This window comes from Carlito syrichta, unplaced genomic scaffold (assembly GCF_000164805.1).
Source record: "Carlito syrichta isolate Samal-C Ts95f unplaced genomic scaffold, Tarsius_syrichta-2.0.1 Scaffold315646, whole genome shotgun sequence".
NCBI lineage: Eukaryota > Metazoa > Chordata > Mammalia > Primates > Tarsiidae > Carlito > Carlito syrichta.
The window spans coordinates 1078906-1092366 of NW_007259742.1; positions in this window are offsets into that span (position 1 = coordinate 1078906).

The following is a 13461-nucleotide window of genomic DNA, read 5'->3' on the forward strand; positions in this document are numbered from 1 at the left end:
CAGAGGTTGCACTAGTTTACACTCCCACCAACAGTGTAGAAGTGTTCCCTTTTCACCCACACCCTCTCCAGCAGCTGTTATTTTTTGAGTTGTTGATAATAGCCATTCTGACTGGAGTTAGGTGGTATCTCAGTGTGATTTTGATTTGCGTCTCCCTGATGATTAGTGAGGTTGAGCATTTCTTCATGTGTTTGTTGGTTGCTCGGATGTCTTCTTTTGTGAAGTGTCTGTTCATATCTTTTGCCCACTTTATAATGGGGTTGTTTGTTTTCTTCTTTTCAGTACGTTTCAGTTCCTTGTAGATCCAGGATGTTAAGCCTTTGTCAGACCTAGAGTTGGCAAATACTTTTTCCCAGTCTGTAGGCTGTCTCCCTGCTCTCTTGATGGTTTCTTTGACTTTGCAGAAGCTTGTCAGTTTAATAAGGTCCCACATGTCTATCTTCTCTCTTATGACCTGTGGGTTTCGGGTTTTGTACATGAATTGGATGCCAGTTCCGATTTCCATGAGGGTATTTCCTTCCTTTTCTAAGGTTCTTATGGTTTGAGGTTTTACATTTAGGTCTCTGATCCATTTGGAGTCAACCTTTGTGCATGGGGATAGAAAGGGGTCCTTTTCAATCTTCTGCATGTGTACTCCACAATTTTAAAATAAAAAAGTTAAAAAAAAAAAAAAAAGAAATGAATTTTTGACTGGACTCGGTGGCTCAGCCTGTAATTCCAGCACTTTGGGAGGCTGAGGCAAGTAGATTGCCTGAGCCCACGGGTTCGAGACCAGCCCAGGCAACTTGGCGAGACCTCGTCTCTACAATAAATCAAAAATTAGCTGGGCGGGGTAGTATGAGCCTGTGCTACAAGTTCCTACTATTTGGAAGACTGAAGTGGAAGGATCACAGAGCCCAGCAGGTCGACACTGGGGTGGCAGTGAATGTGCCACTCACTGAACTCCAGTCTGGGCAACAAAGTGAGACTACAACTCAAAAAAGAAAAAAGAGAAAAAAGAAATGAATTTTTAGGGGAGGGGGACCATATATGTGTATCTACATATCTATTTCATTATGGATGCAAAGAATATATCTGTGAATAGTAACTGAATGGCTGGAATCAGCAGTGGAAGAGAGATGTTTCACTGTATTATGATATTTCACTGTTTTATGGATATTGAATGTGAAGTATTGCCTATTTCAAAAATTAAAATAAAATAAAAATTATAATTAGCACCCCTCAAAAAAAGAATTTTTTAGTAGAAAGTAAATATTTAGTGCAAGATGCTAAAGGTTGCACAATCCCAAGTTTTTATGTACATTTTATGTTTTTCTATCTACACTATGGTGGTAACTATAGTACCTTACACAATGTATTTACTTTAGTAAAAAACTAGATAATTTTCAAGTTGGATACTCTCCAAATATGGAAAATTCTGTTAAAGAAAAAAGGTTTTAAAAGTGTAAGGTGTTGTTACATTATCTTGAATATATTAACTTTATCCAAAAAATTAACAACCTTTTAAAAATCAATAATTCTCCCTGGATTTTCTAACTGAGCAGTTTGGTAAAATATATTTTCTTCCTAAATGTTTAAAATTTTGGATGATTTGTTTGCTCATATGCTGTTTTGTTGTCTGCTTCTTCCTCACGACTCAAAGTGCAGTCTTAGGAGCTAGACCTGAAGGAAGGGAGCAAGTCAACCTTGTAGATCTGGGAAAAGACTCTTCCAGGAGTGTAGTATATGATCCTGAGCTAGGGCTGACTTTGATGTTTTTGAGGAGCTGCAAGAGGAACAATGTCTTTGGATGAAAAAGGAAGGGAGAGTATATGTTAGCAGAACAGGCCAGAGGGTTAATACAGAAGATTTGTAGGACATAGGAAGGACTTTGGTTTTGGGTTTTCCTCTGAGCAACTTGGAAAGGCGCAGGAGAGTTTTAAGCAAAGGAACAATATGATCTGTTGTATACATATGTAGTATATTTAATGTGTTATATTACTAGTTTAATATATATTTATTAAGAAGGAAATGTCACCATGTACAGACCCTAAATTGTGTACATACTTTCTAAAAGAATAGATTCCTCTTAGCACAGAGAAATAGGTATTTTGCAATAAAGATTATTTTTGTGTCTAGTTTGAATCCTCTGAATTTTAAGCTCTTTGAGATCAGTTAGCATATTTATTCTGGCTTCCTACATATCTAGAATTAGGTCCTAATGACATTTGATTTTCTAGAGTTTGTTAATTTTTTTGCCCAGACTACCAAGAAGTAATGCATTCTTTTAACTTAATAAAAAATTACAACTACCACTTTCTCATCCACCTACTCCCCTCGTTCTGCACTAGACATTTGCAAGCACTTGCCTTTTCATTTCCCAGGTTGTATATTGTTTTTAGAATTACATTTTACTTGCATGCAATGGGCAGAGAACAAACATTTCAAAATACAAATGGGAGGCTTTTCTTTTCACTATCTTGGCTCCTGTAACATCAGTCTCAACTCTAATGCTTCTTTATGCATTTCCTGTTATTAAACAGAAAATAAAGAATATTGCTTCCAGATTACTTTGTCCCATTGCCAATGGGCCACCAATTGCCTAAAGCCTCTTTTGTTTCATTTCTGATGAAGTTACTGTGAATAGAAGAAATTATTAGAGGAAGAAGAGGAAAAGTTGTATGAATTCTCCCTTCTTCTCTGTAGGGCAGAGTGGAAGAGAGGAGCGGTAACCTACAAAGAGATAGAAAAAGGGATATTCTACGTCTGCTTGAGGAGATAAATTGATATCAACTCATGATATATCTTCTTAAGTTCTTATTGAAGGAGGAGTTAAGTTAAAAATTAGTTATAGAAAGAGCAACTGAAAATTATGAATTTTGAGAAAAAACAAACCATTAAAATATTTTTGTTTCTTTTTATCTACTTTTCAATGGAGCTTTTGTAGAAAAGTTAAAAGAATGGTACAATAAACACTCATATACCCTTTTTTCTGAATTCATATTTAAATTTTTGACACATTTGACTGTCACTTTTTTGTACATGTGTGTATGTATGCATTTTGCTGTATTATTTGAACTTTTGAAAATAAATTGCTGACATTATGATATTTAAGTCCTAAGTCTTCCAGCAGTTATGTTTTAAGAACATGTCCTATCATTAACATACATGAGCTATTAAACATTTATATAATGCAATCGTCTAATATATAATCCATAAACACATTTTCCCAGTTATCTAAATGCAGCCATTGCTTTTTCAAGCAGGATCCAAATAAGGATTACACATTGCCTTTAGTTACTGTGTCTCTGGTCTTCCTTAAAGTCTTTGAGTGTTGTTTTTTTTTTTTTCATAAGAGTGGCATTTTATAGAATCCTGGTCAGTTGTCCTGTATAATGTTCCATCATCACAAAGTTTTGGAATTTTTTCATCATGATTAGATTTGGATTGAATGTCAAGAATATTATGTAGTAGATGCTCTTTTGTCAAGAATATTATGTAGTAGATGCCCTTCCCATTTCTGATGTATGAGAAGGTCCCTTATTGGTATTAGTAAATTTGATGACATGGTTAAAAAGTTACATCATACAGGAACATTGAACTTTTTGATAGTTAAAAGGAATCTGTTGGAACGTATTTGGAAAGTTGGTTTTATTGATATTAATTCCTTTCTTTGTGATGTGCTTAGTCCACCCTTTATTTGCTCATCAGATAGCTAGATACCATCTTTGTGACAGGTAAAACTCGGGTTTATTCAGGAATATACGTAAGTAATTAGCAAAATTAGCATCTTGTGAGAAATGTGTTTTAGTTGCAATAGAGGATACTGTGGAAACACTTGGAAAATTGCCTTAACTGGACCTTGAGGAGTCAGAGAAGATGCCCTAGAGGTAGTGACACTCCTTCTTAGGACATTTTATTTAAGCAAAATGAGAGCATGGCATAAGACTGTATTATTACTGTTACTTGGTTTTGCAATATCTATTTTTTCAGTAAATTCTATATTCTTTAATAACATATTTTTTTGTTGTGTTTTTTTCTGGATTACAGCAGGATTTTTTTTTTTTTTTGAGTTGGAGTCTCACTCTATCGTCCAGACTGGAGTGCAGTGGCCGCTCCTGCCCAGACTGGAGTGCAGTGGCCGCTCCCGGCCACTGCAGCCTCTACCTGCTGGACTCCGGCGATCCTTCCGCCTCCGCCTTCTAAGTAGCTGGAACTACAGGCGTGCGCTATCACGCCGGGCTAATTTTTGATTTATTGTAGAGATGAAGTCTCGCCAAGTTGCCTGGGCGGGTCTCGAACCCGCGGGCTCAGGCAATCCACTCACCTCAGCCTCCCAAAGTGTGGGATTACTGACTGAGCCACCGAGCCCGGCTTTACAGTAGAATTTTTAAGCAGAAAGAAACCTGTGATCTCATAGTTAGCTTGTATATTCACACTTATAATTTTTAGGTACTTCATCATCTTCAATAAATGTTTTTTTAAAAGTAGCAGCTAAGGATGCATCTGCAATTCTAGTGAGAAATATTTTGTAAGAGAGAAGTAATCAAGCACCATATGGAGATTCCAAAAGGTGGAGATTGAGTGAGGACTTCCACTCTCAGAAGGATCCAGAGTGTCTCAAAACCTGTAATAGCAGGGATGGACATAATTTCTTTAATGCCTACATAGATCATCTCATTTAACCCATAGCTTCGTAAAAGTTACTGTCATCATAGTTATTATTTTTTTCAATGCATAATTCAGAGAATTATGAACAAAAATTAAGATGGAGACAGTTCAGTGATTTTTTTTTGGTCTTTTTTCCTGGCCTATTTCATTCCACTGTGTCTAGTAAATAAAGTGATGAAGTTAGAAAACTACTGGACTCTAGAGGAATTAGGTTAGATTTTCCAAAATCATCATTTATATAGCTTTCTAAGATAGGCAATAAGGACAACTTGTATAGCTAAGGTTTTAAAAGTATTAGAACAAAATATGACTGAATTAAACCACTGCCTATCTTGTTATATATAATTCAAGGGACTGTCAATGTACTCTATGTATCATTACAATGTAATATTACTATTTAAAGATCTCCTAAAGTTAGCTTTTTGCTGATTTAAAAATCCAATTCATGGAACTTTTAAGAAGTTAATTATTTTTTAAATTCATTAGTAGCTCACATTATTGTCTCTCAACCTGTGGGATAACTGTCTCCAGAATATCTGGAAAACCCATACTCTGCTTAAAATGCAATAAATGTATTCACGAGGTTGGGAAAAAAACCCGCCTAATAACTATTCCTTTTTTTTCTGAAATTGCTATAGCTAAAAAACCCAAATGAATATGGATTAAAAATTGTGTGTGTATGTATGTGTGTATATATTTATATTTATACATATATTCTGTTCTATTCAGGACCTGACACATAATAAGCATCTAACAAATAAGTTTAAAATTAATCTACCAAAATTTTATCTGGTATTGTTTGCCAGGTGAAATCTCTATTGTGTGGTTTCTATCTAGGTATGAAAAATTACTTTCTCTTTTAATCCTAATTCAATGTGTCTATAATTTTACATTTTTTGCTTCTTCTGGTGAGTTTATCTATTGTACATACTCAAGAAAATAAGTCTGTGAGGAAGATGATAAAATAATAAAATAAATATAACTGGGTGACTCAAGTCTGATATATATATCACTCTGTCTCCCAGGCTGGAGTGTAGTGGCATGCTCACAGCCACCATAGCCTCCACCTGCTGGGCTCAGGCTATCCTTCCACCTCAGCCTTCCAAGTAGCTAGAACTACAGGCATACACCATCAGGCCCGGGTAATTTTTCTTGATTTATTGTAGAGATGAGGTCTCAGCAAGTTGCCCAGGCTGGACTCGAACCCGTGGGTTCAGGCAATCCTCTCACCTCAGCCTCCCAAAGTGCTGGGATTGCAGGTGTGAACAACTCTGCCCAGCCACGTCTGATATTTCTGTGATCCTTTTCCTTACACTTCCACTCCTCTACCTCATTTGATATCACTCTACCCCTCTGAGAAATACTTTGAAAAGGTTTCTGTACATGCGTTTAATGAAAATAAACTTAGGAGAAGTTACTTATTTTATCTGAGAATCAGGAAATTTGAAATCAGTAATGATCACAGAAACTGTGTTTTAACAAAACCTCTGACTTTAAGCTTTGAATTCAAAGGAGAGTCAAGACATTTTTCTCATAAAATTCTGGCTCTGTCCTGTTTTAAGAGGCTTAGGATACCATGGTTTTTTAACTTGTGATAGGGTTAAGTCCTGATAAACCCATTGTAAAGTCAGAGAATCATGTGGAATCATTGTAAATCCAGTACCATCTGTAATTGTCCCCAAAAGGAAATAAAGGCCAACATTTGTGGACCTTTCCACTGTTAGTGAAGTTGTTAAAAGCATAGAGTATTTGGCTACAAGTGAAGATGACCAACTTTTTAGCAAACCAAAAATAAGCTAAATACATAATAAATAATTATATCTATATGTGTTAATGCTATTTGACAATGGCCACTAGTAGTATCTAATAGTAGGGTCAGCAGTGTGGAAATGTAATAATATTCTTATTATAATAATAATGTTCCTTTTTGTCTTCTGATAGAGACGTTTACTTTAATGCTTTTTAAGTCTTTATTGGATATTTAAATTTGTAGGTTATATTAAATCCCTGCATTTTTAAGATATACAAATATAATATTTTTTAAAAATATAACTAATACAATATAGTAATTAAACATATGATACCTCTATTTAACTATGATGTGTTTCTTTATGTTTACCTTTTTTCTTCTCTTCATTTTCATGGAGGTAAAACTGAATGCAATCACAATTCACTTTGACTCACAGTTCTGCTTTCATTAAACCCATATTACATTGATTTCATGTGCCAGTTCAACGTGATAACATCAAGCTAAATATCTTCTCAACATCTGAGCACGGAATAACTAGATTTTACTGAATAACTTTACTTAAAAGTTTTTTAAATTTTTAAGTTTTTTTTAACAGAAATTAGTTCTTAGCTTTTCAGAAATATCCATCCACTTTGTACCTACTGGGTTGTTTTGGTAGATCAGCTGTCAATCAGGTCACTGCATCTATGAATTCATCATCTAGGTTGTCTATGCCCAAAATTTTCATCATTTTTAAATACTTCTAAGCACATTGAATGTCAACCTAAGTTAAAACACTGTCAGGAATAATAGTATTAAAGCATATAATTTTACCTTATGAAATTGAGGTTGGATGCTTTCTTAGTCTGTTTTGTGTTGCTATCACAGAACACCAGACTGGGTAATTTATAAAGAAGAGAGATTTATTTCCTAGTGTTCCAGAGGTTAGGAAGTTCAAGAACATGTTGCCAGAATCTGGCACCGGCCCTCTTGCTGTGTCATCCCATGGCAGAAGGCAGAAGAGCAAGAGAGCACAAATGTAAGAGACAGCAACAGAGCAATCGAAGGCCAAACAGTCCCACTCTCACAATAATTCACCCATCACTGTGATAATGATATTAATCAATTCAGCGCCCTCATGATCTAATCACTTCTTGAAGGTCCTACCCCTCAACACGATTGTACTGGGGATTAGGTTTCCAATTTAAGAATTATGGAGGACACATTTTAACCACAGCAGATTCTAAAAAAGTTACAGTTTTAGTTTTTTTAAAAATGAAAAATTCCTGTTTAACTGGACTGCCCTTTTCTGGTGACAGTGTTTGGAAATAGTCTTAAAACTCTTAAAATGAATCATTTTTTCACTCTATGAATTTTTCTCCTAACCCAAACAGAACTTCAAACACGTCAGGTGGAGTCAATTCATCTTTTTTCTAGGTTTTTAATGACTTCTTCAAAGATCGTTAAACAGTTTTAGAGAAACATCATATATTTCTTAATCTTTTTATTTGTTCTCATCTGTCATGTATTTAAAAGTCAAAGAGTGACATTCTTCTGTTTTACACTGTGAAAATACAATTTTACAGAAAGGCAATATTTTAATATATTTTTTCTGACCAGGCACAATAATAGCCATCTCGTTGACACTTCTCACAAGACTCTTTTTCTTTGTCTACATAATCAGAACGTTCTGTAAGTCTTTCTGCATAGTTAGAGAAAACTAAAAAGTACCCCCAAAATTTCATTATGAAAACCCAATATCACAGATAAACAAATTATCTTCCTTTTTAAATCATTGTTATGTAAACATGTACAGGACATCTAACAGGTAAAAGCTGTTCATTTTCTCTTATAATAAATTTATAGAGTGAGCGGAATTTTCCAAAATTTACATTTACATTTGCACTGCCTATCAAATATACAGATAGGTGTATGTCTTCTGAGTTTCATTAAAATCTTCATAGAAATCAGGAAGATGATTTGAAATTCTATTTATCAAATCAGAGTACCCAAAAGCTGAACACTCATCATGTATTTTTTTTTAACCATGATTCAACACATCACTTGATATACTTCATTAGTAAGATCTGACAGAATCAACTCTGCACTATAAGGGGGTCAAAATGTTGGTCACCCAAATTTCCCCTTTTGTTTACCCACAGACCTTTTTAGTTGCAACCTCTGAATGAGGAAGAATAACTGTTCTCAGTTTCATAGGGCAATCAAGGAAATTAATGAATAATCCATGCTTATTCTTGTATAATCAAGATAACAACAACGGCTATTTTCTTTTTTAAAATTTTTCATTTTGAAGATGTGGGAAACAATTCAGGGTAAGGTATACAAATGTTCATTATGCAGGTACCCTTGTTGATGAGGTGTGCTCCTACCTTGCCTTGCAGTTTCCCTCAACTGCCAATACTGCTGCCCCTTCCCCCTGCAGTTTCCAACCACTGCCAACCCCTTTCTTATAATATTGTGATAATTGTTCAAGGTCCACTTATGAGGGAGAACATATGGTACTCAGCTATTTGTTGCTGTGATAGATCACTCAGTTTTATAGACTCTAAGTCCATCCAAGTTGTTATGAAGTTCATAATTTTATCCTTCTTTATGGCTGTGTAATATTCCACTGTGTATATATACCACATTTTTTTTAATCCCGTCCTCTTTTGATGGGCAGCACAGTGTGTTCCATGTTTTTCTATTGTAAATAATGTTGCACGTGTGCACAGGTATCTTTTTCACAGGGTGATTTGAGTTCCTCCAGGTATATTTCCAGCAGGGGGATTGCGGGGTCTTATGGAAGGTTGATTTTTCGATCTTTTTGTAGTCGCCACACTGTTTTCCACAGAGGTTGTACTAGTTTACACTCCCACGAACAGTTTGGAAGTGTTCCCTTTTCCCCACATCCTCTCCAGCATCTGTTGTTTTTTGAGTTATTGATGATGGCCATTCTGACTGGAGTTAGGTGGTATCTCGGTGTAGTTTTAATTTGCATTTCTTTGATGACTAATGGGGCTATGCACTTTTTCAGGTATCTGCTGGCTGCTCCTATGTCTTCTTTTGAGAAATGTCTATTCATATCTTTTGCCCACTTTGAAACGGAGCTGTTTGTTTTTTCTTTTTGGCATGTTTGAGTTTCTTGTCGATCTTAGATAACAACTGCTATTCTCAACAGAGTGTTGGTGTCTTCTGGAACAGACTTTTAAGAGTTTTGATTGTCTTATAAAAACTTGCCTGTCTCATCCTACAGTCGTAAGATTCTGTCTCTATAGGTGCATTCACATCACCTTTACTCTAGACCCAAATTCGTTTCTGCATATTGTACATGATGCCCTGTTTGGATGTTCTCCCTACTCGAGATCTGTATGTCCTTCCATGAATCTTTAAAATAACACAATCGTTTAGTCTTCTCTTTCAGTATTATCATGCTAACTTTGATATTATAGTTATACTCATATTCAACTCTGAGTATAAGAAAACACAGTCACAATATTCACAATATAAATATTAAAGTAGTGCAATCTTAATATAATTAATAATAATTAATTTGCAGAGAAGTCAACGAGGAACTTGGGATCAAACACATTTAGGTTGCATATTTAACTCACATCATCCAGAATAATTCAACAATGGATAATCCAGTGTTGGGACCACAAATCATGGTTACCAACATCAATAGTTAGGAAGAAAACCAGCAGAAACCACTAAGAAAGGTGGATAATCTATGATGCATCCATCCTACACTAAAAATAGCATTGCTTTCAGCCTCCATTTTCCAGGCTGTCCTATGGATTGTGTACTTTTCTTTCAAACTTCTGTACCTGTTTCTGAAATCTGAAGTTAAGGCTTGAAGAGGGTTTTTCCGGGATCCCAAAATTTAGTGCTAAAACTGGGGCAAAACTAATAAAACATGGGCAGTTGGTTGCCGTATTACTAATTCTATTTCTACTGCAAACTAGTTGAATGGTCTTGGTTACATTACTTATTCTCTGTGCTTCAATTTCTTCACCTGCACCATGGAGAAAATATTAGTATCACCTCATGGTATTTTAAAGTACCCTAAAAAAATTAATAAGCATTTCTAATGGATTCTGATATTTTGAAAGTTATGTGTTTGTTAATTATTATTATCACTATTAATCATTTTACTTAACTCAGAAATGCTAAGGATGAAATTTTCTATCTGCCTAACTTCATTTCCTTTTTTGTCCTTACCCAGATACTGCCAAATTTTCTTATCTCCTGATTGATCATTTCATTTCCTTTATAAATTTCCAATTGATCACTAGTTGCTTTTTAGTTAATTAACTTTCTTCTTTTCTCTTTTTTTCACACCCGTATCTGAGTTTAATTTTCAGCTTTTGTAAGGTACTTAGTTCTCAGATTTTCTGCTCTTTCCTTTTCTGTTTCCTTTTGCAGATCTGATTCACCAAATATGTTATAATTTTTCTTTTAATTCAAAACAAGAAGATCTCAAATAACTTAGAATGTGCTAAGCATAATATTTATGCTTCTCAAACCAGGAATTTTGCTGAATAAGTTATTGACTTTAAGGGACAGTTGTATATGAATGTTGCTGTATGCTCTTACATGCTAGTGTTTCTCTTTTAACAATGAAAGCCTGGAAATATTGAGATGGGTTTTTCAGTTTGATACAAATTTAAAAGTTGTTGGTAGGTTGTTTGGTTAATTTACTCTTTTCAAAAAAGTAAGAAACACAATCATAGTGTCCTTTTTACCAGGTTACCCAGCTGTGAGTTTTATCCTGTTCTGCAAAGGAAATCCTAATTTTTTCATACCATTGAGTCCCTCACTTTCCCAAGAACTTGTGGGGCGACCTCTGTGTCTTATGACCTGGTTCCCAAGAGTTAGAGCAGTGCCAGGATCTTATTTCACAGAGCTCATGCAATATTTGTCAGAAAATAGACTTTTTGAATCCCTAATGCTGCAGTGAAATTTATGATTCAAATCAATGCTTTATGCTCATGGATATGTTAGTAGTAAGCAAATGTGCTAACATTTGCATAAAAAATTAAACTCATACTTGCTTTGTTACAAATATTTCAGAACAAGATGTTTAGGAGGCAATTTAAAAATCATATTATTGTATTTTAACAAATCTGGTTCAACATTAAAATAATGCATTATTTTGCAGAAAGTAAAACAAGTTCTTAATAATTATTATAGGATGATTGTTCAAGAAGTCTGAAAAATGGAACTTTCCAAAATTGTTTTTTTAAAAGAAGAAAAACTATTCAGCAGGGTTCAAAATTAATTTGTATAGTTTGTGTCCCATCAGGAAACACTCAGTTAAAATGAAAAATATTTTAAGAGCTATTTATCTGTCTTGTCTGCTGATTAGCTTTTTTGATAATAAAGTTAGAAATATTGAGATTTCAACATAAGGTCGTCCTTGAAGTCTTCGGTATTTTGGTTGTTGTTGTTTGTAAATTTTCCAAGAATTCTTTGCAATAAATTAGTGTGGTCTATGGTATATACCATGGAAAAATTTTCTAATATAAATCTCTGTTTGCTACTTAATTTGCCTTTTTGTTATAATTTAAGAAAAACTATGTAAATGAAATTGTTCCCATTCCTGTTTTATCATTTAAAAGTCATAAATGCAGTTGTAAAGTAATGAAGGTATAATTTAGATTCTAAAGTTAAAGTCTGATTTACTCAGATACTATGAGAATTTATGTGTCCTTAATTTATCAGTAGCACAAATGTTAATAATTTAAACTAAACTAGAAATGTTAAAAAGTAAGATTAGATAATTTATTAACTGATTGGAATAATGTTTGGTGTCCTTGGCTAAAATAACATTAGCATGTATTATTGGCACATTTATTTTTTTGATTTTTTCTGTATCATTCATTTAGATCTTTGATTATGTAAATGAAGGTTGCTGTTAAACATGAAAAAAAAAGAAAGTATTGAATTTTTTTAACTATTAAAATTTTTTATTTTAAAATTTCAGAGTACAATTCAGGGTCAGGTATACAAATATTCATTATGCAGGGTATTGAGTTTTAAAAAATAATTGGGAAAGACACGTTTGCTTTCTTAGTTTCATATTTTATGGCAATTACTTATTACAATAATCTGAAGCCCTAGTTATTTTACCCCATGTAGACAAAGCTTCTGATACTCAAGAAAGGTTAGTTATTCTGTTTAAGGTAACAATGACTACATTGGGGTGACAGAGTTAAATCTGAGGCTTTAGATTCCAAGAGTTATTCTAAAGTCTTCTTTTTACATCTATACTTTTGCCTTCATTTTCATAATTGTTTGACACCTTGACATTACATATTATCTTAAGATAATATGATATGACAATCTCTTTATTCTCCAGCTCTAATTTTCTTCATCTTTTACTCAAAATTTTAGAGCAGTTGATTTAAGAATCAAAGAATTCTAAAGACTATACAATGGGCAGCACGATACTACCTGCAGTTTGTAATCTAAACCCATTATAGAAGAGAGGAGAGATTAAAGAGAGATTCGTTTATTCAAACACACTAATTGCACAGTTACTCTATAGTAGACATTTCTCTAGGAGACGGTATTGCTGATCAGAAGAGATAAAACAACTTTTCTCTTGGAGCTTTTTTTCTAGTGGGAGGCACAGAAAATAAACAATAAAAATTAATAAAACAAACAGTTTAGGTAAGCATTAAGAAAATAATGCAGGAAGAACAATAGAGAGAGTCAGGATGGAGAAAAAGTGTTTACAATTTTAGAGAGGGTGACTAAGAAAAACCTTCTGTGAGAAGGTGGCATTTGAATTAATAACTAAAGGAAGGTAGCAAGCAAACCATACAGATAGTTTTTGGGAGAATATTCCAGGCCAAGGGAGCATCAGACGCATAGACTCTGGGGTTGGAATGTCCCCCACTCACTCAAAGAACACAGGAGGTCAACTGAGGTGAAGTTCACTGTAGGAAGAGAGAATACAAAATGATGTCACAAGGGGGCAGATGTTAGGATTGTGTAGGCCATTGTAAAGACTTTGGGTTTTCTTTTCATTGTGATGGGAGCCATTAGAGGTTTTGATTAGAGGAATGATATTTTGT